The sequence below is a fragment of the Gorilla gorilla genome, chromosome 1 (assembly GCF_029281585.2).
Source record: "Gorilla gorilla gorilla isolate KB3781 chromosome 1, NHGRI_mGorGor1-v2.1_pri, whole genome shotgun sequence".
Lineage (NCBI taxonomy): Eukaryota > Metazoa > Chordata > Mammalia > Primates > Hominidae > Gorilla > Gorilla gorilla.
This window is the reverse complement of record NC_073224.2, coordinates 83,323,778-83,351,419: the sequence shown is the minus strand read 5'-3', so window position 1 is coordinate 83,351,419 and position 27,642 is coordinate 83,323,778. Positions and strand designations below refer to the sequence as shown.

Here is a 27,642-nt window from a genome sequence, read left to right as displayed (position 1 = left end):
AACTGCCACCTGGCCACTTTGGGCTCTTCATGCCTCTGAATCAACAGACAAAAAAAGGAGTTCCTTTGCTGACTGGGGTGATTGACCTTTACTCCCAAGGGAAATTGAACTACTACTCACAATGGAGTAAGGAAGAGTATATCTCTCATACAGGAGATCCCTGGGGGCATCTCTTACTATTAGTCTGCCCTGTGATTAGGTCAGTGGAAAACTACAGCACAATCCAGACAGAACTACTAATGGCCCAGATGCCTCACTAATGAAGTTGGGGTCACTTCACCAGGAAAAGAATCACAACCAACTGAGAAACTTGCTGAAGGCAAAGGCAATACGAATAAGTAGTGATAGAAAGTAGTTATAAATGCCAGCAATGACCACATGACTACTTACAGAAACAAGGACTCTAATTGTCATGATTATTTCCTCCTTATTTTGTTATGAATACAATTGTGTATGTGCATATATATATATACATATATATTTGCTTTCTTTCCTCTCTTACTTCCTTATTATATAACATAAAATGTATTGTTTAATCATAGTATTTAAGTTTTGTTAATTTTACATCGTAGTGTTTAAGTTATAAGATTTCAAGAAGGGTAAACCTCACTCGTGCTTTAACTCCTCTTCTGGGAAAAAGGTTATACATTTTGTTGTCTACAGGATAGTAATATGTGGAATTATGAACTTCTTATCGTCTTTATTTGGAGGTTAAGTATGGTTTCAGGAGGCACGTATGAGTATCAAGTTGGCAAGGGGTGGACTTGTGATGGTTAATTTTATGTGTCAACTTGGCTGGATCACAGAAGCTCAGATATTTGGCCAAAGATTATTTGTGAGTGTGTCTGCCAAGGTGTTTACAGATGAAATGGGTGTTTGGATCTACAGACTGCCCTCCCCAATGAGGACTGATATCACCCAGTCTGTTGAGGACATGAAAAAAACTAAAGGTGGAAAAAGGAAGAACTCACTCCTTCTGCCTGGCCACTTGAGTTGAAACATCTGTTTTCTCCTGCCCTTGGTCTGAGACTTACACCATCATCTCCCCAACTTCTTAGGCCTCAAGACTCAGACTGAACTACACCACTGGCTTTCCTGTATCTCAAGCTAGATCATGAAGCTTCTCAGCCTCCACAGTCACATAAGTCAATTCCACACACATACATAACACACACACACACACACCCATATACATACATATATACACACATATACATATATGTCTGGAGAACTCAGGTTAATACAACTATATATTTGGGAAAGGCTTGTCATTAATAAGTCCATTTGTTGAAAAATGCTGCTAATGTCCTATCTTATGGGCAATGGTTTGTCAGACATTCGATCATCCTTATTTTTGCCTTGTTATGTGGCCAGTGTAAAGTTTGTGCCAGCTAAAGCTCTCTGTCAGTTTCTTATTTTCCATTTGCACTTGTGTTGTTAATATGTCTTCAAAATTCATGGCTTCTTTACAAGGATATTTTTAACCATTGGCCTCAAATCCTAAGCTTCTTTTTTTATGCTCAGAAACTTTCTATTGGGAGCAGGTTGGGGGCAAATAAATGTCTATTCTTTTACCCTAGGTCAAAGATGCATTTCTAAGTTATTCTTCCCACACCTCAGCCAAAGGTACAACACATCTGCAATCCTGAGAGGCAGAAATAATAATACCTGTACTTACCATAGGCTGATTTGCCATAGGACCCTGGAGAAGCCACTTCACCTACTATTAATTGGCCTTCTGTGCTTTGCAAGAGGATTTTTCAAATCTCAGCCTTCATAAACCACAGTAGAGCTTCTGGGACTCCATACTGTTGCTGTCACAGCCCAGCTTGTGTATACATCCTGCCACAACCAAAACCCAACCAGAGGTAATAATTTCAGATTTTGAAGTTCCTTTTATTTCCACACCTGACCTAATTTTGTAATATGCCCTGGGCCATGCTCTGCACTGACATGTATCCCACCTTCATCAGTCAGATGGAATGTATTAAGCCAACTGGAAAAGGGGTACAAATCTCACCTTTCCCCAGAGCACTATTTCTCATCAATCCTGCTTCAAGGTCATCACCATGTTCAGCAAATGAAGCTCCTTGATGACCCCATCATATAGCTTAGGCACATGGCAGAGAAGGTTGAGTTTGGGCCAGAAATCTGTAAGGACAGAAAAGTAGCCAGTGGCTTTCAAACAATCCCCTGGAGGGCTTGTAGGCTCCTGAGGCTCATACCCAGAGTTTCTGATTCAGGGACTCTGAGGTGAGGCCTGAGAATTTGCATTTCTTTTTTTTTTTTTTTTTTCTTTTTGAGACAGGGTCTCACTCTGCATCCAGGCTGGAGTGCAGTGGTACAATCACGGCTCACCACAGCCTCAACCTCCCAGGCTCAAGTGATCCTCCAACCTCAGCTGCCTGAGCAGCTGGGACCACAGGTGCTCACCATGATACCCAGCTAATTTTTTATTTTTTGTAGAGATGGTATCTCCCTGTGTTGTCCAGGCTAATCTCAAACTCCTGTGCTCAAGTGACCCTCCAGCCTCAGCCTCCCAAAGTGCCAGGATTACAGGCATGAGCCACCACACCTGGCCCAAGAATTTGCATTGCTAACAAGTTTTCAGGTGATAACTGAGGCTGCTGGTCCATGGACCACACTTTGAATAACACTCCAGACTAGGCCAAAGGATACCTGAGTGCTTGTCTGGCATCATCTGGCCATTTTTTCCCCCTAGAAATGCCATCTGTTATCTAGCAGCCTGATCCTACCGCTAGCCAGCAGAGACCATCAAGGCCCAAACACATAGATGCATTTTCATGGTCCAGGAGCTTTGCAACATAAAGGAGTTCGCCAATGTAAGTGTCTGGGTCTTTTCTAGAAGCTCCCTAATTTGTAGGATAATTTACCTCCCCATGCTTTATGTAAGCGCAGGGAACAGAGGACAATCAATTCCACACTGACATTTTTTGACAGATCTACATACGTAACAACTGAGATTTGAAATGGTATCATCAAACAAAACCCTGAGTAGTCTTTCAACTGAGTAGTCTTTCAAGAGTTTTCGGCCGGGCGCGGTGGCTCACGCCTGTAATCCCAGCACTTTGGGAGGCCAAGGCAGGTGGATCACGAGGTCAGGAGTTCAAGACAAGCCTGGCCAAGATGGTGAAACCCCATCTCTACTAAAAATACAAAAATTAGCTGGGTGTGGTGGCTGGTGCCTGTAATCCCAGCTACTTGGGAGGCTGAGGCAAGAGAATCGCTTGAACCCGGGAGGCAGAGGTTGCAATGAGCTGAGATCACACCACTGCACTCCAGCCTGGGCGACAGAGCGAGACTGTGTCTCAAAAAAAAAAAAGAGAGTTTTCATTTTTTCATTTTGTGTTTGTTTGTTTAGTGCCTGAAGGGGGAAATATAAAAGAGTAAGACATGATACCGGCACAAAGAGACCTGAAAATCTATTGGAGGAAATAAGATATATAAGGACAGGCTCATTGCAGAGCGTGGAATGCAGTCCAGGAACATAGAGCACTAGACATGGAAGCAAGAGACCGTGACCCCATGTCTACTGACGCTCCATTGCTGACTTATTGTGTGATAATGGGGCAAGTCCCTTTGCCTTGCATGCGGTGACAAACTCTTGGAATCTGTATAACTATGCAGACCACAGATATGATATCTCCTGGGACCGTGATTCTCTAGGGACAACTCTGTCCCTGAGAGCTAAGCCCCAGGGATGATAGCTAATCCTGGGACACATAAAACTAAGTTATCAGGACCCCCATGGAATCACCCACAGGGAGTAACTCAGAGCAGCAGCCTACTGCAGAGAGGGAAGTAGCACCTACAGCCAGCTGTGCTAAGACAAATAACTATTTTTTTAGAACTTACCACGTACCAGGTACTATTCTTAGTTAAATGTATCATTTTGTTAATCCACATAACATCCCTAATAAGGAACTGTAATTATTCATCTGCCTGGGATGCTTTTCCCAGTCACCCACATGGCTCATGCCCTCACCTACTTCAAGTCTTTGCTCAAATGTCACCTCTACAATAAGGCCATCCCTGACTGCCATTTTTTTTTTTTTTTTTTTTTAAGACAGAGACTTGCTCTGTCGCCAGGCTGGAGTGCAGTGGCACGATCTCAGCTCACTCCAACCTCCACCTCCCAGGTTCAAGCAATTCTTCTGCCTCAGCCTCCCAAGTAGCTAGGATTACAGGCATGCAGCACCATGCCCTGATAATTTTTGTATTTTTAGTAGAAATGGGGTTTCACCATGTTGGCCAAGCTGGTCTCAAACTCCTGACCTCAAGTGGTCCACCTGCCTGGGCCTTCCTAAGTGCTGAGATTACAAGTGTGAGACACCCTGCCCAGCCCTGACTGCCCTCTTTTAAACTATAACATCTTCCTTCTTTCCCCAAAACCCCTATCCATTTTACTCTGCTCTATTTTTTTGCATCACATTTATCACATTCTAACATGCTATATATAATTTACTTATGTTCATTGTCTATCTTCCCCTATTAAATGTAAGTTTCCTGTGGGCAGAGATTTCTGTCTGTTTTGCTCACTGATGTATCCCAAGTACCTAAACAGCCAACAGCAAGTCCCAAGGTAAAGGGCTAGACTGCAAATATGTTCGACTTTGTGGGCCATATGGTTTCCATTGCAACTACTCAACTCTGCCTTCATAAGACAAAAGCAGCCACACTAACACACAAAATGGGTGTAGCTGGGGTCCAGTAAAATTTTATTTACAGGCACTCAACTCGAATGTAATATAATCTTCACATATCACAATATATTTGGCTTTTATTTTTCAACCACTTAAAAGTGTAAAAACTATTCTTAGTTCACAGACCACATAAACAGGCAGCAGGCTGGAATTGGCCCACAGGTCACAGTTTACCAATCCCTGAGCCAGAATCTATTAAGGGCTCACCTGGAAACCATTGTGCCAAGATATTTGAGGGCACTTGAAAGTGGGATGTTACTTTAAGTATATGAAACATTTCTTATACGATCAAGTATACACACATTATTAATGTGTTTGCCAGGTACCTTTCCATAGTACCAAGGTAAATTTAGGTTTATTCACTGTCTGAATTATGTACAACTACTCATTTAAATTAAATAAGATTGGCACAATGAAGTTGTCAAGTTTTCAAAGATTACATAAAAAGAGTAGACGGTAAACAATTCTGGCCCCAAACATCTCATGCATCTCACATTGTACCTCATTGATAAATCCAAATTTCCAGCATGAGCATTGGATTTGATTTTATTATTGTTTAAAAAGCAATTGACAGAACTAGTAACTAAACCAGTTATGATGCTGTAGGCATTTTCAACTGTGACTCATACTGCCAAATATGGAGTTAGCTCATCTCAACAGGACAGAAAAGGCTGCATGGCATGTGGGTGTGTGTTATTGGATCTAGAGTTTGATCTCGACTCACTTTTCACCTGTGGGCCCTGTGCATTTGAGTTATCTGGTAAGGGGGGTGGGCCCAGATCAGTTTTCACACTGGCAAGTTAGTTCAAGGCTATATTCTTGTAGACACACCCTGCTTTCCCAAAACTGAGGCAGACATTCTGCAATACCATACAAACACACTCAAAGGAAGCAGGGCTTTGGCATATAGTAGGCACTCAATAAATATTTGAATCAACAAATAAATATATGGATAGCTCTGAACTACTAGGGGGAAAAAAAGCACTCATTTGAGTAAACAGATCATCATTAATTATTATTTACTGTACTCTATTCTTCTCTGCCATAGGAAAAACAAGAGCTATATGCCCCAGTGCTTGACCACTTATTTATTTACTTATTTCACAAACATTATTAAATACCTACTATGTTCCAGGAACTCTACAGGGAATTTGGCCTACATAGCTAACGAAGACATTACAGGGTTGCATTATAACTTCCATGAGTTCTAGGCACTTTTGCCTTCATGGACCCCTTCTTCCATTAAAAAAATTAAAATTTTTATTTTACATTGTCTTAAAGATAAATATAATTCAGGCCGGATTCATTGCTATGTTCTTAATTATTATACTCAACTATTTCTTCAGAATTTAAAAGCAATTAATATGAAAACATTGTCGTGGACCCTAAAATTACCCTGGGCCCTGGGCTCTATGTCTGTTGTGCCCAGTGGGGTGATTGCCCTGCGACAGTCTCTGTCTTCCTGCCTCCTGTCCTGAATGAATCGGTCCAAATGTTACTCAAAGGAGCTGATCAAAGTAGCTGGGACCTGGGGAGAATTCCCAGGTGTGGGAATCCTGAGAGGTAATTATGGAGAGCTTCCGAATGGAGAGCCTGTGGCCGTGGGGTGAAAGTGAAAGTGAACAGTGACAGCGGCCTGTTGGGTGGTACTGGGTTCTGAGCAGGGCGAGGAGGGGAATCTAGTTGGGGGGATGGGGAGACAGTAGCAATGGCAACGCAGGATATTACAGCAGCAGCAGGATGAGAAGGGTGACTGCATCACTCGGTGCAGACTGCTGGCACCTGAGTGGAGTAAGGCTAATGGCTGTGCAGGGAGCAAAGGCAGTGGCCACTGGGGAGGCAGGTGGTGCGGGAGGGGAGAAAAGCAGACCAAACAGCCTGGCATGGGGTGTTGGGGCCCAAGAAGGATGAGGAGGATATTAGCACAGTCCGTGTGGAGTGTCAGAACCTGAGGGTAGATCAAGGTAACCAGCTTCTCACAGTCAGAAAAAGAAGTTACAAATCTGGCCAGGCGTGGTGGCTCACACCTATAATCCCAGCACTTTGGGAGGCCGAGGTGGGCAAATCACTTGAGACCACCCTAGGCGATATGACAAAACCCCGTCTCCATAAAAAGTATAAAAATTTGTCGGGTGTGGTCGCACACACCTGTAATCCCAGCTACTCAGGAGGCTGAGGTAGAATAATCACTTGAGGCCAGGAAGTGGAGGTTGCAATGAGCTGAGATCACGCCACTGCACTCCAGTCTGGGTGACAGAGCAAGACTCTGCCTCAAAAAAAAAAAAAAAAAAAGTTACAAATCTGGAAAGTGAAAACTAGAATGAATCTGTGCTGCTGTTAGATTAAAATCATCACTATCAGCATGAATTCATGCTTTCCTGTAATATACAGATATAAAACTAGATGTAAATGGGTGTGTGTGTGTGTGTGTGTGTGTGTGTCCTAGCTCTATACATTGAGAGCCTGGGAGCAGAGACATCCCAATAGCAATGAACACAGCTATCATCCATATTTTGATTTCTGCTATGGTTTGACAGTTTTTATCCCCTACAAAATTCATATATTTAAATCCTAACCCTGAGAGTGATGGTATTAGGAGGTGGGGACTTTGGGAGGTGATTAGGTCATCAGGGCAGAGGTCCAGGTATGGGATTCATGCCCTTATAGAAGAGGCTCAGAGAGCTGCCTTGCCCCTTACACAGCCAGAAAGTTGGCAATCTGCATCTCACAGGCAAACCCTCATCAGACCCCAACCATGCTGGCACCCTCATCTTGAACTTACCAGCCTCCAGATCTGTGGAAAATACACTTCTGTTGTTTATAAGCTAACCAGTCTATGGTATTTGTTATAGCAACCCAAACAGACTAAGACAACTTCTAAATACCATTTTCCATGAAAAAGAGCCAGGCCCCTCAGAAGAAATGGCAGGAAAATTACAAGATGAGTTTGGAATATCTTGTTGTTCCAGAAGGCAAGGACATGTACAAAGAATGATAGGAACAAGCAAGAAAATATACAAAGAATGACAGGAACACTGGCCAAATTGGGAACAATTTGATGAAAACAGATTAGAACCCAATAGATAAAATAAGCTTCCATGGGTCCATACTAATATAAATAATTGATTGATTAATAAGGAAGAAAGTAAGTTTTTTCTTATAGTAGAATGCCAACTAATTAAATGCAGAATGGATAATTAAATTAAAAAATCACTGCTTGGCAACCATCATAATAGTATTGTTTCAGACAAGAAATATCAATGGATGCTAAAACTAATGGATGAACATTTCATGCAGAATGGAGTTGTTTTTTTTTTTCTTTTGAGACAGGGTCTCACTCCTGTCACTCAGGCTGGAGTGCAGTGGCTCGATCACTGCAGCCTCAACTTCCCAGGCCCAGGTGATTCTCCCACCTTAGCCTACTGAGTAGCTGGGACTACAGGCATGTGCCACCATGCCTGGCTAAATTTTGTATTTTTAGTAGAGACGGGGGGTTTCACCATGTTTCCCAGGCTGGTCTCAAACTCCTGGCCTAAAGTGATCCACCCTCCTTGGCCTCACAAAGAGTTGGGATTACACGGATGAGCCACTGCACCTGGCCAGAATGGGATATTTAAATAGTCTCAAAGTACCTTCCTAAAATATTTACAAATTTTTTTAAAAAATAATAATTTTACAGTAAAGAGGACTGGCAGACACCTCTTAATTAAGTGATCAAAGTGAACATCACCATTAATAAGACAAACTGAAATTGCGCACCACCTGTAGGATGCAATGAGAAGACCATACACAGCATCACTTCTCTGCTATTCCTACCAAAAATGAAAAGCATTACCTAAATCTAATTCTGAGGAAATATGAGACAAACTCAAATGAAGGAGCATTCCACAGAATAATTGTAATCTACTAAAATGTGAAGGTCATGGAATCAAGGAAAGACTGAGGAACTCCCCTACTCTGAGAGGGTCAAAGAGGCACAACAACCAAATGCAGTGCTTGATCCTGAACTTCTGCGATAACCACATTTATTGGGACAGCTGGGGAAACTGGAATGGTGTCTGCAGATTCAATGTTAGTAATGTATTAATGTTATTAATACTTTTATAACTTAGTTGTATTATTTTTATATAGAAGAATGTCCTTGGGTTCAGGAATGACACATTCAAATATTAAAGTGATATGGCATCATGCAATAATTTCCTCTCCAACAGTTCAGAAAAAAAAGTCATTATACTATTTCTTGCCAGTTTTCTTTAAGATTGAAATTATTTCAAAATAAGAAGAAAAAATTAAATTGAAAGTCATCAAACTTTTTAAGGTAAGGCCCAAGACTACAGAATTTATAACTGAACTATTGTGTATTCCCTGAAGGACATTTGTTTTTAGTGATTGTTTCTTAAAAATCAAGTATTATTTTCTGGCATAAAAATATGACTCCCACATGCAAATCTAATCTACAGTGTGAGAAGTGCAGGCAGTGGTTACGCTGACAGGAGGAAGAAGGGGAAGTGGTGGCTGGCAGTAAGCCCTGAGGAGCTCCCGCAGCTCTCCATGCTTCCTGATCTAGGCTCTGAGTGCACGGGTGTAAGTCCTTTATGTACATGTACACCCTCCTGCTGCATTCAGGGTTTGTACTCTTTTCTGTATACATATTATACTCCAATAAAACGTAAACTTAAATTTTTTAAAAAACCAGGTGCAGTGGCTCACGCCTATAATCCCAGCAATTTGGAAGGCCAGGGTGGATGGATCGCTTGAGCCCAGGAGTTTGAGACCAGCCTGGGCAACATAGTGAGACCTCATCTCTACAAAAAATCAAAAAATGAGGCGGGAGGATCACCTGAGCCTTGCAGGTTGAGGCTTCAGTGAGCCGTGATTGCACCACTGCACTCCAGCCTGGGTGACAGAGTGTGACACTGCCTCAATTTAAAAATAAAAAATAAAAAAAGACACAGGCCTTGATCTTAAGGAGTCCACAATCCAGCATAAACAGAAGATGATGACAGCTGTCACAGTTGCATGTCTGACACCCACAAACCAACAGTGAATCACCAGACTAACCTACAAAGAAGCTCTAAATTTGCGGTTCAACAGGAATTCAAGGAATAAGGTTACTGGGGCCCAGGAAAGTAAATAGATATATATATACATTCACTCACTCACTGGTTCTCCGTATACTCACTCATCAACTCCCCATTTCTTCTTCTCAAATAAAAGTTGTAAATGGGTGTCAAGATTCTATTTTGGTACCACCTTATTACTACCTTCCTCTCACAATGGGAGGGAACATTCAAAAGATATTTAAAGGGACTTGGTCATAGGAAGCCCCCAGTGGTACCTTAATAGTTGTGAGCATGTCTAAGTGAGCCCACGTGGTGGAGACGTGATGTAAGAGATGGGAAATGAGGGAGTCAGAAGTGGTCTCACCATGTCACTGGCCTCCAGGTTATCACCCAATGTCCATCATTTCCTACCTGCTGCTAGTGAGAAGACCTTGGTGCTCCTTGGACTGAACTTTGGCCTAGCACTTGCCTGAAGCTCTGTGTACAGCTTTAAACCCCAGCTTTCCAGCACTGACCACCATGACAGGACAGAACCCAGTGTCCTGGGGTAAAACCCAAGCGGTAGCAGCTGCACTGGGGAGACATGTACCCAGGCTGGACTAGTCCTTAACGTGTGGTTTTCACCTTCATGAAGGCCTCTCATGCTTCTTTCTTTGACAGGAAGGACTTGGGGGAAGTCCCTCTGATTTCCCCCTGCTGACACTGGTCCGCTTTGGCCGCTTGACGTGTGTGGGCTTCCTGAAGTCTCTGTTGCTGCGGACTAGGGCATATCACTTTGCCCATGGTCAAAGGAAGAAAGGAAAATTTCCACCCACCTGAGATAGGCTGCTTCTATCTTCAGCCTGAGGCAGAGCAGTCATCACTCATCACCAGCACCCCTCAGGTCTTTCTTTGCTGGACTAGTGTCAGGGGCAGGGGCAGGGGCAGGGGCGGGGACAGTTCAATCCAGGAGACCTGGGTTCCAGCTGTAGTTCTGGTTTAGCTGTGCTTCTTCCCTAGCTCTGTGATGACAAGCAAATTATTTTTTATGTCTTCACCTTGGCTTCCTAATCTGGACTATAAGAAGGTATTTTAAAATAATCTCTAAAATCCTCTAGAATATAAATTCCATGAGGATGTCATCTTGCAGCAGAAGAGCTCAATAAAATATTTGATCAAGAAATAGTTAGGCTCAGTGCAGTGGCTCACTCCTGTATTCCCAGAACTTTGGGAGGCTGAGGTGGGCAGATCACTTGAGGCCAGGAGTCTGAGACCAGCCTGGCCAACATGGCAAAACTCCATCTCTACTAAAAATACAAAAAAATTAGCTGGGCATGGTGACACACACCTGTAATCCCAGCTACTCAGGAGGCTGAAGCATGAGAATCACTTGAACCCAGGAGGCAGAGGTTGCAGTGAGCCAAGATCACACCACTGCACTCCAGCCTGGCCAAAGAGTGAGACTCTCTCAAAAAATAAAAATAAAAATATTTTAAAAAGGAAATAGTTGGCCGGGTGCAGTGGCTCATGCCTGTAATCCCAGCACTTTGGGAGGCCGAGGCAGGCAGACCACGAGGTCAGGAGTTCGAGACTAGCCTGGCCAATACGGTGAAACCCTGTCTTTACTAAAGATACAAAGAATTAGCTGGGTATGGTGGTGGGCGCTTGTAATCCCAGCTACTCAGGAGGCTAAGGCAGGAGAATTGCTTGAACCTGGGAGGCGGAGGTTGCAGTGAGATGAGATTGCGCCATTGCACTCCAGCCTGGCAACAGAGCAAGATTCCATCTCAAGAAAAAAAAAAAAAGGAAATAGTTAAAGGAATCTCTTCTGAGGTCAACTGCCCCATGTCTCATCCACTTGGCCTGCCTCTGATTTCAGCCACAACTATAGTAAATAGACAGTGCCTGCAAAGCTCAGACTCACCCTGTGACAGTGCCCCATCTCAAGGCCAGCCCTACAAGTCTATCTGCTTTCTGTCTTCGTTTCTGGCTCAGCCTCACTGCCTCACAATCTCAAATGCAACAAAAACATTTTACTTCTTCGTCCTTCAAAATCATTAACTTGCGCATGATCTCAGAGTGTGCAAAGATTTTCTAAACAGAACAAATTAAAAGCATTAAAAGATTTTCTAAATAGAAAGATTTTCTAAATAGAACAAATTAAAAGCATTAACCATAGGAAAGACTAACAATTTGAACTAATATTCCTAAAAAGACATCGTTAGGAGAGTCAAAACGCAACTATGAGCTAAGAAAATATATTTGCAATATATGTATTTAGCAAAGGACTCATATCCAAAATAAAGAACTGCTGCAAGTCAATAACAGAAAGATCAACAGCCAGCCACCAAAGATTACATATTATTCCATTCACATAGAATTTAAAAATGGGTAAAATTTCCATTAATGGTAACAGAAGTCGGAATAGTGATTATCTTTGAGTGGAGTATTACAGAGAAGGACTACAAGGGGAGGTGCTGGGCTGATGGAAATGATCAGTATCTCAATCTCAGTAATGATTCCACAGGTGTATACAACGGATTTTATGTAAAATTCATCAAGTTGTACACTTTGTACACTTTGCAACAGATAAGTTTGAGTTCAATAAAAAAGGGGGTGGGAATTGAGGTCACGTACTCACTCCTGCATCCAAGGGAATACAGTGTGTTGATTGGCTTAGGACGGGGTCCTATGGCCCATCCCGAGGGCTGAGGATGGAGCCCATCCAGACCAAAAATGGATAGAGGAGGGAATCTCCAAAGGGGATTGAGAAGTATTTGCAGAAGATGAGGAAAAAGATGTTCTAAGGGAGACAACTAATTTCTAATAGTCAGGACAGAGGTGGGCCTTACCTTTAACAAGTGGAGCTGGAAAATACAGGAGAGAGAGAAAGACAGAGACACAGAGACAGAGAGACAGGGGCAGAGAGGTGCAGAGTAACCAGCTGTCAGCTTTCCAATTCTTTGTTCTCACTCCTGTGAGTGAAGCTGCACTTCCTATGTGGGGGTTCTGAAAGGTTTCCCTGTATCTGTGGGGGAACTTGTTATTCTTTTTGACCATCTGGCATTTTGAGCCTGCTTTTAATTGTTTGGGGAAGTTCCCCACCTTATGAATCTTGACAGGAGGCAGAGTTGCCTCCCACTCTCAGTGCCAAAAATGCCAGTATTCATGATCTAAGCTCAGCCAAGGAGACAGCAGCGCTCCAGAATCACAGAGACCACAGGGCACATCGGTGTGGAGGACTTGGTCATAGAAGAGTCTAGTCCAGCAGTGTCACAGCAGGCCAGTGTTCACAGGGTCAGAGGAGCGAGCAGCAGCAGCTGGCGCCCAGCAGCATAGCCCTGCAGTCCTCACGCCCCATTCTAAGGTGTGATGTTTGGCCCTGTTGCCAGCTGGCAGGCCCCACATCTGATCCTCCATCCTTCCTGCCAATCCTGTACCCCAGTCTATATCCTTTCAATAGTTCCTTTTTGGCCTAAACCAGCCAATTCATGTACACTGCTTGAAACCAGGAATCCTAACTGATAATAACATGCTTTCAGAAAATTCCCCCTTTTAGTTTATACAGAGAAGCAAAGCCTGAATCCAAAAGAATGCTTCTACTGTGTGAATTTTCCACACCATCATATGGTCACAAGGAAGGTGTCTGCTGGCAAAAGACCCTTAACACCCCACAAATCACATGACAGGAGGAAAGGGGGACAAGCCAACATGTGTGAATTGCAGTTAGGTCCTCAACTCACCTTATGTTCAGTTCTCATCGTAAACCCACAGGATAGGTATTGTACTAGTGTGCTCAGGCTGCCATCACAAAGTACCACAGACTGGAGGGCTTAAACCACAGACATTTTTATTTTCTCACAATTCTGGAGGTAAGAAGTCTAAGGTCAAGATGCCAGAAAATTCTGTTTCTGGTAAAACCTCCCTTCCTAGCTTGCAGACGGCCACCTTCTCACTGTGTCTTTGCATGGCCTTTCCTCTGTGTGTGCACAGAGGAAAAGATCTCTGGTATCTCTTCCTCTTCTTACAAGGACACCAGATTAGGGCCCCACCTTCTATGACCTCATTTAACCGTTACCTTCTTGGAGGCCCTGTTTCCAAATACAGTCATACTGCAGGTTAAGTCAATAAATGAATTATTGGGGGACGCAATTCAATCTGTAACAAGTATTGTCTCAATATTGCAAACAAGAAACACGAGGTTAAAGTTCTTGTCCAAGATCTAGATAAAGCCTTGGCACTTTTCAGTCTGCTTATGGTTTTCAGTCTTTCTTATCAAATCCTGGAAATTCAAGCTTCAAAGTATGAAGTAGAAGAAAAGTATGGTGTATCATAGAGCAGTGAGAAATGAATGAACCTGAGATGAAGCCAGTGTGACTGTCTGACAGTCAGCCCTGGAGCGAGGGGATGGAATAACCCAGATATATCCACTGGCTCCTCTCCAAGCTCCAGCCATGCCATGGCGGGCACATCACTGCCTCGTAGCACCTTGGGTCCTGTGTTTGGGTCCTGACTCTCATATGACTTTGTGAGTGCTGACAAAGACTCCCTCCTTGACCAAACTTTAGTCGGGTTCCCTTAAGCCTTCTTCTCAACTAGGCCTTGCCCTTGACCTGATGAGCCCAGTTTTAGCAATGAATCTTGTTAAGTCCATTTACTGAGATTCTCTCACCCTCAACATCCAATCAAGCTCCTCTTCCTCCACCTAATCAAGTTCCTCTTAGTAATTTTCCATCCACTCCCCCAGCATGCTCATTGGCTGTAAATCCCCCCTTATCCCTGATGTATTTGGGTTTCAATCCTCTCATCTATTGCAATAATCTTGACCCTTATTGCAATAGTCTTGAATAAAGTCTTCGTTGCTGTTTTTCACACATAGCAGGATAATTTTTCTTTAACAGTTTATTAGGGGCAAGACCACGTCTCACATTTCTCCTTACATATCTCCCCAACACATAGTTGTGCTTCAGCTGGTGCACTGTCAAGAGGCAAGTGAGTGGGTGGGAGGATGGGTGACACCTAAAAGTCCCATGGCCTAGCTACAGAGAAAAGTCAAAGAGCATCTTGAAGCCTATGAAGAATGGACAGTGGGATGAGCCTTAGGAAAAGGAAGATAGAAGAGAATAAAGGGAAGAAAACAGAGGGTTCCTAGCAGCATGTCAGACTCAATCAGAACCACCCTTACACTATCAATTTGGGACACTCCAGGAGCAAAGGGCCCCAGTCTTGATGGCCTGAGGGCCCCAAGTCCAAGGGGCAGCACTTGGCAGAGGGACAAACACTGGATAATTATTCTGGCCCTGACTTTGGTGTTCTCAGCTCTGCGACGTTAGGCAAATCAGCTAACCTCTGTGACCCTCAGCCTTTCCATGCATGAAATGACAGTAACAATGGCTCCCTCACAGGTGCAAGTAAGAACGTAAGTGAAATAATTTGTTTTCTTTTTTAGTATGCTTGATATTTACTGAGAAGAATGCAAATGCTCTTTCTAACTGGTATTCAGGAGCTGGGTTGAGGGCCTGTTTTTGTTTGTCTGTTTTGTTCATAGTATTTTTGCCTAAATGTGCGTATCTGTGGGACTGATGAAATTATGAAAGAAAAACGACAGCTGCGCAAAACTGGTGCATGGAAGAAAAGGAATGTCATGATGTGGGACTGCCAGGTCCACTGGGCCCCTGCAGCAAACCGATGGGGCAGGGAGTAGGTTGGAAGCCAACCAGGCCAGAAGACTGGCTCCTTTGGGAGTTGGTGAGCTGTCCAAATCAATGCCCAGGGAGGTAGAGCCAACCCAGGCTCTCCTGGGTTGGTCCTTGTCTCTAAAGGCAGGGTCTGTCGGTGAGATGTGGTGGGTGGTGATAGTGTAGCTCTCTGGGCACATGTAGGCTAAGCAGTGGCAGCAGCTGGGCTGTGGGTGGTCTGCCCAATACGTCACAGACCCCTGGCCTATAGCTGGGGCTTAGAACATGGTCCAAATTTGCAAAGGAGACATCCTGGGCTGGCCTGAGTAGGCAGCAGCGTGGCTTAAAGGAAGTCCCCTGCCCAGAGGCAGGCAAATGGAGCATCTTCCTGAACAAAGACAAGCACTACAGAGGGATGACGGAGAGAACCAGAGGGCAGAGGAGAGGGAAGGGGACCAAAGGGGCACCTGTGGAGGGTGGGCAGTGGCAGCTTACAGGGCCCTCCCCAACAGGGCCCAAGGGTCTCCCAGCCCAGTAACAATATTTTCATTATCATCCTGGCCAAAACACTGCTTCCTTTCACTGAGGACATTATAAATGTTATTTTTTTATTTTTATTTATTTATTTATTTATTTATTTATTTTGAGAGAGCGAGAGGAGGTCTCACTCTGTTGCCCAGGCTGGAGTGCAGTGATGTCATTTTGGCTCACTGCAACCTCAGCCTCCTGAATTGCTGGGACCACAGACGTGCGCCAGCATGCCCGGCAAATTTTTGTATTTTTAGTAGAGACAGGGTTTCGCCATGTTGCCTAGGCTGATCTCAAACTCCTGGATTCAAGCGATCCACCCGCCTCGGCCTCCCAAAGTGCTGGGATTACAGTTGTGAGCCATTGTGCCCGGCCACAAATGTTATTTTTAAAGCACACACACATTCCTGGTGGAAGGTAAGTATCCTCAGCACCCATTTCCTGAAACATCTTTTAATCATCACAATATGGAGATTGTATTATTATCTCTATTTTAAAGACAGGGCAGTATTTTCCTGGGGCAGTATTTCCCAAATTGTGTCCCACGGAATGCTAATAACAGTACTAAGAGGTAAGTGGTGCTCACTTTTGAAAATGCTCCTGTAGCCAAATATTTTTGAGAAATAATGCAGAGGAATGGTGCGTTTGTGAGCATAGACCCAGGAGTCAGAGACACCTTGGTTTGGGGCCAAGCCCCACTGATTATCAGCTATGCGGGTGCAGCAATAATAATCCTAGCTTCCTTATCTGGGATGTGGGAATAATGAAATACCCACTTCATAAGATTCATGTGAGGGTTGATGTTATGAGGTAACAAATGTAAAGCTCTTAGCACATAGCTGGTGCAAAAAAAGTCTTCAATAAACAAGAACTCTTACTGGCATTGTAGCAGGTTAAATATTGTTAACATCTTACAGCTAGATCTATAATTTTTTTAGGGAGAGATCAATTTTGTTTAGGAAAACATCTTAATAAACCACGTGGAAGCGTGGCCAGCAATGAGACTCTGAAGTTACAAGCCATCAATAACCAAGACCAAAACCTAGAAAACCAAGTTTGAAAAAGCCAGAGTCCCATAGAGGGCGAGTACTGATTTCTCTCATTGCCTGACATTATAACAAAGAGGTTCAGGGCACAAAGATGAGATCTCACCTCCGTCTTCACCTCCCTCTTTTTAGTACTACTCCATCCTTTACAGATTCACCTACACACACTCACACATGCACACACACCACTCCCTTTTCAGGAAGAAAGCTACAGGCTCCAGTTAATTAGAAATTCTGCTACTTCAGCTTTATTACTTCCTCTTTACTCTCTGAACTTTAAAGGAACACATTTCTGTAAAGTTTAAATTATTTCAATGAGGTGTATTACCTTTTTAACTGGGGGTGGGAGGGAAGCACTTTTTTTTTTTTTTTTTTAATGTTGAAGACTCCACTCAGTCATTTGAGCTCCAGGAAGCCTTCCCTGGCCACCCATAAGTTAAGAGAAGAGCCCCTCTCCTGAGCTCCCAGAGCACCCACTTCATACCTATGCTACAGAACACACTGCCAAGGACCGAAATTATCCAAAGGTTTGTGTAAATTGATTGCCATGCCAGGCATCCAGCTCTGCTGAAGCACGCAGGGGCCCTGACTTCCTCATTAGGTATTCTCAACACCTCCACCAGCAGCTGGTAGGCAGCAGAGCTATTGTTACTGAGCTGCCCACGGCACCAATGGATCTATGAATGAACCTGAACGTCTTCCCTGGAGAAAAGCACTTGCTTGTCAAGGGAGGAACAGGGGTCTGAAATGCTAACCCCTGCCCTATAGTATGGGTGTGCATACGGTGCACCTTCCAAAGCCCAGAGTGGCATTCTTATTACATCCCGGAAACCCCCTGGTCAGGGGCTTTTGGGGTGACATCCAATATGTAAATACCAGGGTCGGGTCCTGCTGAGTGGCATAACAGTGCCATATGTGAAAGTTCCACCAGCAGCAGAGGGCTCTTTCATTAGTCATTTCACTGCACACAGCTGTAAGGAATCTGGCGAAGCTTGATTTGGCTGGGAGGAGTGCATTTTCCACTTGTAGGCGTCTTGAAAACTTTCATACTAAAAAAAAAAAAAAAAATTAACAACAAGAAAATCATCATAGTCCAAAATGAGAAGCCAGAAATTGAAGGTGGAGAGCCAGGGTAGCAAACATAATGGAGGGACTCCAAGACCGGGCTTCCACCAGGACCCTACACTGACTCACTGATGTGTAATGGTCATGGCGAGCCTTACATGTAAATAGAGATCCTAACATGTCCCAGAGGTAGTGGCTGTGGAAGCCTGGGCAGATGCCAGGCAGTATTCTAAGGTTAAGCATTGCTATGGTTTGAATGTGTCCCCCAAATTTCATGTGCTGGAAACTTAATTCCCAAATTCACATATCGATGACATTTGGAGGTAGGGCCTTTGAGAGGTAATTAAGATTAAATAAGGCCATGAGTGTGTGGCCCCCACGGTGGGGCTGGTGGCTTTATAAGAAGAGTTAGAGTAACCTGGCCGGGCGCTGTGGTTCACGCCTGTAATCCCAGCACTTTGGGAGGCCAAGGCGGGCGGATCACGAGGTCAGGAGATCGAGACCATCCTGGCTAACACGGTGAAACCCCGTCTCTACCAAAAAAATACAAAAAAATTAGCCGGGTGTGGTGGCGGGCACCTGTAGTCCCAGCTACTTGGGAGGCTGAGGAAGGAGAGTGGCCTGAACCTGGGAGGCGGAGCTTGCAGTGAGCCGAGATCACACCACTGCACTCCAGCCTGGGTGACAGAGCAAGACTCCGTCTCAGAAAAAAAAAAAAGAAGAGTTAGAGTAACCCAAGCGGACAAGCCTGCTCTTGCCCCCTTGCCATGTGATGCCCTCTGCCACGTGAGGATGCAGCAAGAAGGCCTTCACCAAATGCCAGCACCATGTGCTTGGACTTCCCAGCCTCCAGAACTATAAGCAATAAATTTCTTGTCTTTATAAATGATCCAGTCTGTAGAATTCTGTTACAGCAATGGACTAAGACAGGCATGATTTGGGGTACAGAGAAGGAAAACTGAGAGGTCACAGAAAGAGAGAGGAGGGTGGGAGCTGGGGGAGAGGCACTGATGGAACCAGCTTCCACCCTTCCCTGCAGGGCTTGGAAAAACCCATGAGGACACAAGGGAGAATAAAAGGAAGCAGCCCTGATTGCCATGGCTGGATCAGGGTCAGGAGGCTAGGACTGCTTTATGTCCCTGCTATAATGGACTTATGGGTTTTTTAAGATTTTTTAAAATAGATTAACTATAGCTCCTAGAGCTGACTCTACTGATAACTTTACCCTGGACTCCCTCCCTCATTTTGACCTTAGTTTGTGTGGTTGGGGGGGATGAGAGGCTGCGGTCCAAATGGAATGCAGTTTGCCTGTCCTCTATCAGCATCAATGCATCACCTTTCCCCCGATTTTTACCTCATGATATATTTATGCATTTAATGCATGTTTATTGAGTGAGCTGCATGCAGCAAAATGCACGTAAAAAGCAATTTTTTTTCTTTTTTCTTTGTCCTTTCAACTCCTCTCTCTGGATTTGCCTTGTCCCTGCACTTGAGATGAAAGCTAACCAATACCACGGATTTTCTAGCCACTCTGAGCCATTAAATAAAGAGGCTCTTTAAAACAAACAAACAAACAAAAAAGTGAAAAACAGTCTACTCAACCTGAAGCTTCTCCCCTCTCAGACTCCTTCACTTCAGGTTTGGAAACTCGGTACCAAGGAGGAAGGCATGGACTTCACCATTTTCTCTCCTCCACCTCTCGTAGCCAGCTGCTAATTCTCAAGCCTCAAGCTGTGAGAGATTGAGAACTGAGGGAAAGGACACAGTACTTGACGGCTCTTACTGTTATGACACGGCCTTGGTGCCCTCTGGGTTTAGCATGTTTTCCAACGCTTTCCTTTCCAGCCTCACTTAGGCATATTGCAGTTAAAGAATATGGCCACCACGTGGCAGTAAAGGCCTTTTTTTCCTTGCCAGTAGACCCTACCCTCGGGTTTTATACGGCTACATAATTTGTTTAAGATGATGTCAAATATGCTTTCCCTACATTTCAAAAGAAAAGAAAGTAAACACTTAAAACCACAAACTGGTCAACTTAGCAAAAACTAAATATAATTTAAAGATGATGCCCTAGGGAATAAACGTGTAAAGAAAACCTCCCAAGTTGTTAATTATGTAATTACATAACTAATTTACTAAGTCTTTCTCTTCCTCCAATTATTACTGTGTAAGTCTAAATCTTATTCCCAGATCTTGATCATAATTTACCTTCCCTTAATTTAGAGTCAGAAACTTTTCCCCAAAGGCTCCCTGTATGGCCAATTGTCATTTAAAGACCTTTATTAATAATAACTATTATACTAATAATATCCATTTGTTTTTTACTATACACCAGTTACAGTTATGTTACAGTCACTACTTATAGTTATGCGTTGACTACACACAGACTACACACTGTGATAAAACCTAACTGCGGTATTATTTTATCCTCACACCATCCCTACAAGATAATTAATTACTCATGTCACCACCACTGCCCCTGCCCGCATTTAGGGTTGCCAGAAAAAATATAGGCCACACAGTTAAATTTGAATTTCAGATAAACAACAAATAATGTTTTAGCATATGTCCCACGTACCATTAGGGACATAGTTATTGCATGGGACATAAATATTTTATGGGACATATTTACACTAAAAAATAATTATTTATCTGAAATTCAGCTTTAACTGGACATCCTAGATTCTTATTTGATAAATTTGGCAACCTGACCCCCATTTTATGGATAAGGAAACTGAACCTCCAGGAAGGTAAGCAATGTAATGAAGGCTAAGAGCTGGTAAGCAGCACTGTGGAGCTGTGAACCTCAGACCCTCCGAACCGGGTTCCCTCCCTACCATACTGCCCCTCCTTGTTGTCTAGGGAATTCTCATCTGCCAGCTGCTGGTAAAATAATCTGCCATCCTCAAGTAAAATAATCCTTCTCACTGTTCTCAACTAAATAGAAGAAAAGCTTTCCTTCCCAGCCAAGAAAGAGTCACTGAAAGACAAATTCTCATGACTGATTTTCCCGTATCTGTCTTCCTTGCCAATTTATCGTTTTTGGAAGAAAAAAAATGAAAATTCCCCTTATTTTTTTCCCCACTGATATTCATATTTTTGTAACTATTTCAAGGCTACCTCTAGTAAACTGAAATGTAAATACAACAGTCCATCCCAATTTGTTCTTCTGGCTTAATTACCTGAAACATAATACAGTAATTTAAAACTACACATAAAGAAAAAAACAAAACAAAATAAAACTGTAATGTCATTGCACTATGAGGATATCAAAACTTTTTGTTGTTGGTTTTTTCCCAGCTATATCTTCCAGTATTTGAGTGATGACAGACTTAGTCAACTTGTATCCCACTGCAGGATTTACTGTCCTGCACATAATAAAGGAAAATAAAGCCATGTTACAGTCCCACAGCTATACCAGAACACCTCTCCCCCACAATGTCAAGCTTAGTCCCTAGCAGAAAAAAAGCGGCAACAAAGGAACGTTTAAAGGAGTTTAAACATGCAAAATGCTTAGAACAGTGCCAGCCAAATAGTAAGTGCCCAGTAGATGTGAGCTAGTATTATTATTAACACCTAGAGACATTACCAATGGCCAGACCCAGAAATGGCTTTGCATTAATAACTAACAAGCTATAAACAATGCAGAATGAGAGAGAAGGAATGGTGGTGCCCAGAGTGAAAAAAAAAAAAATAGGACTGGGAGAGAATGGAGGGAGGCCATTCATTCATTCAACAACCATGTCATGAGTGAGTGCTATGTGCCAGCCTTAAAGGGATGGAGAGCCCAGTGAGAGAGGCAGGTCTTTGTAGTATGGTGTGATAATTGTGCACTGGAGAGAGCAACACCCAGTACAGCACAGGAGTACAGAAAAGAGGAACCTTGGCCAGTCTAGGAGGTCAAAATGAGGTCAGGGAAACTTCGTAGAGTGAGACCTCAGCTGACTCTTACTGACCCAGTAACTGCTGACCAGGCTGAGGCTGAGAAGATGGTGCATTCCAAGCAGTGGAGGCAACGGCAAGCAAAGGTACAGACTTAAAACAACAAAGTGTGTGCAGAGGAGGGGGAGACAATTCAGTTCCCTTCTCTTTGGAAAACCAGCCAATTAGTAAGCAATATAAAGTTACTGGAATGACGGAACACCCACATGTGGGCCCCTGCACAAGGAAGTACAAATGCAAGACTTCTTCCATCTTCAACCAACAGGAGTAAGACAGTGGACACCACCAGATGAGACAGTTGATGTCATGGAGAAAGGAGGTTTGTCAGCTTCATGTTAACCACTGAAGAGATGTTACATGTTACATATATATACACACATATATGTGTATATATATATATATTTTAGACGGAGTCTCGCTCTGTCGCCCACGCTGGAGTGCAGCGGTGCGATCTCGGCTCACTGCAACCTCCACCTCCCAGGTTCAAGCGATTCTCCTGCCTCAGCCTCCTTACATGTTATATCTTAATTAAGTTATTAATATCACTTACAAATAAATTCATTCTCACCAATACATGGGGCTTTCACATTGATCCTCATAAGCACCCTCCCTAAATCTAAAATAATAGATTTTATTACTCCCACCTTACATATGAGAAAATGGATTTCCACAGGGATTAAAGGATTTTTCTCAAAATTATATAGCCAATAACAAGAGTAGAAGTTGATCTTCAATGTTGTGCATTATTTTATTCCCCTTCTTTTCCACCTCTTTAATTAAAACACATCCTTCAAGACCCTGCTTGAATCCCACCTCCTCTGCAAAGCTCTCCCTCCCTCCCCAACAGCACATGACATAGAGCCTTTCATATACCAAGAATGCAATAACAGCTTGATGACTGGTGATGATGATCAGGTAGCAACTGTCAGCCTGTGTGGATGCCTTGTGACCACTGGATAAAGGGGAGACTGCAGTGGTCTGGACTCAGGAAAGAAGTCCCCTAGGAAGGACTAGGCTTTGAGCCAGGTCTTGAAGAAACTGGTAGCTGTGAACTGGTGGAAGCATATGGGGTAGGAAGGAGAACATCCCACCAGTGATGGAGAAGTAACAATTTATACAAAGACACAGAAGCAAAGTGAACCAAAACTATGCCTATCTTCTATGTCTCTGCCTTTAATATTATCCTTGGCAATTCCTTTATAATTAGAGAGTGTCTTTGTCTGTTTATGCCACTGTAACAAAATACCTGACTGGGTAATTTGTAAACAAAAAATTTATTTCTCACAGTTCTGGAGGCTGGGAAATCCAAGATCAAGGTGCCAGCAGGTTTGGTGGCTGGAAAGGGCCTGGCCTCTGCTTCCAAGGAGATACCTTAAGCACTGTGTCCTGACATGGTGGGAGGGACAGAAGGGCAAAAAGGGGGGTGAATGCTGTATCCTCATGGCAGAAGAACAGAAAAGAACAAACATTCCCTCAAGCTCTTTTGTAAGGACCCTAATTCCATCCAGGAAGGCTCTGCTCTCAGGACTTAGGCCTGTCATCTTAATACTATCACACTGGTGATTAAGTTTTAACATATGAACTTGGGGGAATATATTCAGACCACACCAGAAAGAAATAGACAATTCTGGACAAAGTATTTCTTCTCTTTACTTGCTTCTTTAGTCCATACATATTTTGAGTGCTTCTCATGGGCAAGACTCTATGGGAAGCATAGAGATGAATCAAACACAGCTCTTCCCTCATGAACAATGTGTTCACTAAAAGAGGAAGACCTATGCATAACTATCTATAATGAAAGGCACAAACTGGAAACAGCCATAAACAAGCAATGAGCTGCTACTAGTGCTTATCACTTCAAAGTAGGGATCTTTGTAGGCCGGTGGGCCCAATGTGATTCTATGAGTTCTTATGAAAGGGGTGCAATAAAGCCAGAGAGAAACTGGCTGTTCCCTTCCTGGAAGCAATGCTGTTGATGCTGGATTTTTAAGGATACAATTTTCATGGCTTAAGATAGGTTCTGGGCCATTCTAGGCAGAGGGAACCACATGAGAAAAGATATAAAGGTGGAAAAGTTCCAGGTCCCACAAAAAAGAGTGAGGAATTTGGTTTTACTGCAACATTAAGATAAAAAGGAAAGAATGGAAAATGAAGTTGCAAATGTGGATGAAACCGGGTCATACAGTGGAAAGAATATGAAACTTTGAATTCCTAAAACAGAATTCCAATTCTGCCACTTACTGTCTACATGACCTCAGGCAAATTACTTAAATCCTCTGAGCCTCAGTTGCTTCATCTGAAGAATGCGACCAGACAGGTGGATTTTCAGGCATGCAATAAGGTGGCACCCCTTCAATCAGAGATTCTTTAAATATTTCTTATTCTTTAAATATTCAAGTTTTTCAAAGGAGAGGTTGAGCATTGAGTCATGCAATGACTCCTAGCCTTTCCTCCACTGTCCCAGGAATTGTCAATATTCCACCCAGCCACATATGACCCTGCAGCTAATCTGAGTCCTCTCCTTTCTTTTAATTGGGTACAAAAGTTCCCTGTGGATTTGATTTTCAATGATGTCTTGGTATTTTTTTATAGGTTGTGAATTTGAACTTCTGCCTTCTGGCTTACACTTGGCTCATTGCGGCTCAGGGAGTGGTTTGAGGGTTAAGGGTATTACTGACTTACAGTGCTCCATAAGAATAGCTGTTTCTGTGTGACCATTGACAGAAAAGGAAAAACAAGCTATGGAGACTGGCTAGGGGGTCATTTAGAAAGACTATTTCATAATCCACAAAAAGCAACTTGAGGCCTGAAATAAGAGAATAGCACTGGGAATAGGGAAGAAAGGATAGATTGAAAAGCTCCCGTGGAAATGGAATCCCCAGGATTTAGCAAACAATTGCATGTTAGATGAGGTAAATAATGAGGTTGAAATCTGGCTCTAGGAAGATGGCGAAGCCATTAACACAACTAGTGATATGGGGAAGAAGAGCAGATTTAGAAGCAAAGTCAATGAATCTGTTTGGGACACACTTGGAGGAGCCAGCAATCATAAAAACAGATAGAAAAGGACATCAGGCAGTTAAAAATGCAGCCCTGTTCAAGAAAGAAACATGATAGAGTAAATGGTTAATGCACACACAGCCTTTGTGTGTTCCAGGTGGTTCTATGAACTAGAGCGAGGAGGCTGAGCCTGGACACTGTGACCAAACCATGGACTGTTCCCACATTCTACAACCTGCATTCATTCCTTGTAAATCTCTTGATGAATTTTTCACACATTCTGGCCTCAGTTATGTGGATATGGTCCCCAAAAGATGTGAAAGTCCTTACTGGGGCAAAAGAACTCTTTCTCTCCCCTGTTGAGGTTTGAGTCTTCAAAATGAACTGATAATAGACTGATTAACTGGAGAAAAGGCATATAGACTTATCAAGTGCATGGAGCATCACAGGAAAGTGAGTACCCAATAATCCAACATGCTGTATCAATAGAAGTTTATATACTCAGATAATAACCTGAAACAAAGTTCGTCTGGGCTCTGGGTGTGGCGTCAACTCTAACGTTCCTTCCTGCGAGTCAGTCTTCCCTGTTTGATGAGATTAAAGGGAGTGGGGCTCAAGTCAGTTGCTTCCTTATGGAGGAGCTTCCCTTAGTCAGATATGGAAACTTCAGAAAAAGTGCTTCCCTTTGTCAGATATGGGAACTTCAGAAAAAGTTCCTCCCTGTGCTTCAGGAGAGGCAGATAGGCAAGAGACAGCGGGCAGGAGGTGGTCAGAGATACCTTGTTTCCATGGCTGCTTCTTTAGTTCAAAATACTCAGCATGTCAAAATGCCATACTTAGGAGTATTGTTTTCTGAGCTTTAACATTCTAATCCCCAGAACCTGTAAATGTGCTGCTTTACATGGTCAAAGGGACTTTGCAACTATGATTAAATAAAGGACTTTTAAATAGAGAGATTATTCTGGATTATTCAGTGGGCCCAATGTAATCCCATGGGTTCATTTTTTAAATTTTTATTTTACTTTGAGACGGGGTCTTGCTCTGTCACCCAGGCTAGAGTGCAGTGACACAACACAGCTCACTGCAGCCTCAACCTCCCGGGCTCAAGCAATTCTCCCACCTCGGCCCCGAGTAGCTGGGACTACAGGTGCGCACCACCACACCCAGCAGATTTTTTCATTTTTTTGTAGAGACAAGGTCTCGCTATGTTGCCAGGGCTGCTGTCAAACTCCTGGGCTCAAATGATCCTCCTGCATCAGCCTCCCAAAGTGTTAGGATTACAGGTGTGAGCCACTGCGCACAGCTCCCATGGGTTCTTATAAGGGGGATGCAAGACAGTCAGAGAGAGAGAGAGAGACTGGAAGATGCTATACTGTAGGCTCTGAAGACAAAGAAAAACGCCATGCAGGAGGAACACAGCCCTCCTGATGCCTTGATTGTAGCCCTGTGAAACCCAATCTGGACTTGTCACCTTCAAAACTATATGATAATAAATTTGTATTGTTTAAGCCACTACATTTGTAGTAATTTGTCACAGCACCAACAAAAAATCAATACAATAGTCATAGTGAATGGCCTAGGTCTCATGGTCAATGGATTAGCACTTGAAACGTTAAAGGCTGTGGACAGATAACCTTTCAGAATAACTGATGGTTAGTCTACAGCTGTGGTTCTCAACCAGGGATGATTTTTCCCTACCCTCCCAAAGGATATTTGGCAATGTCTGGAGATATTTTTGATTGTCACAACTGGGGAGTGGCTGCTACTGGTATCTAGTGGGCAGAGACCAGGATGCTGCTAAACATTCCACAATGCACGGGAGAGCCCGCCCCCCAACTGACCCCACAACAAAGAATTAGCTGGTACAAAACTTCAATAGTGATGAAGTCAAGAAACCCTCTCTTACAGATTGCAACTAAGTTCAGAAACTACACTGACAGTGTAAAGAATGTCATTGGGAAAAAAGAGAGACATGAGATTTTTCTACCACGTATGAGGTCGTTTTGACAGAAAAATGAAACCTGACTCTGATAAGTCTCTAGAGTCAACTATAATCATGCATCCCTTAACGACAGCAATACATTCTGAGAAATGTGTTGTTAGGTGATTTCATTGTGTAAATATCACAGAGTGTACTTACACAACCTGGATGGTATAATCTACTACACACTTAGGCTATATGGTATAGCCTATTGCTCCCAGACTACAAACCTGTACAGCATGTTACTGTACTGAAAACTGTAGGCGACTGTAACAAAATAGTGTGTATTGCAACATATCTAAACATAGAAAAAGTAATGTGTTGTGCTACCATGTTACAATGGCTACATAACTAAGCAATGGGAATCTTTCAACTCCATTATAATCTTTTTTTCTTTTTTTTGAGATAGAATCTTGCTTTGTTGCCCAAGCTGAAGTGGTGCGATCTTGGCTCACTGCAACCTTCACCTCCCAGGTTCGAGCGATTCCTGCCTCAGCCTCCCAAGCAGCTGGGATTACAGGCACCCGCCACCACACCTGGCTAATTTTTTTATTTTAGTAAAGACAATGTTTTGCCACGTTAGCTAGACTGGTCTCGAACTCCTGGCCTCAAGTGATCCACCCGCCTCAGCCTCCC

General features: G+C 43.2%; 1 protein-coding gene and 1 pseudogene across 5 annotated transcripts in view; both read right to left on the bottom strand.

Annotated features, from left to right (window-relative positions):
* LOC101145256 (centrosomal protein of 57 kDa-like) overlaps window positions 1–13,527 on the bottom strand; it is a 52,325-nt pseudogene extending 38,798 nt beyond the window's left edge.
* Window positions 1–27,642, bottom strand: part of TNFSF4 (TNF superfamily member 4) — a 305,662-nt gene that overhangs the window by 228,903 nt on the left and 49,117 nt on the right. The window contains exon 4 of one of the 5 annotated variants that reach the window (XR_010135394.1): window positions 17,240–18,067. The exons of the other annotated variants lie outside the window; for them this stretch is intronic. The gene's annotated coding sequence lies outside the window, so the exon portion shown is untranslated. Of the gene's footprint in view, window positions 1–17,239; window positions 18,068–27,642 lie in introns of those variants that run through there. 5 annotated transcript variants of the gene reach the window in all.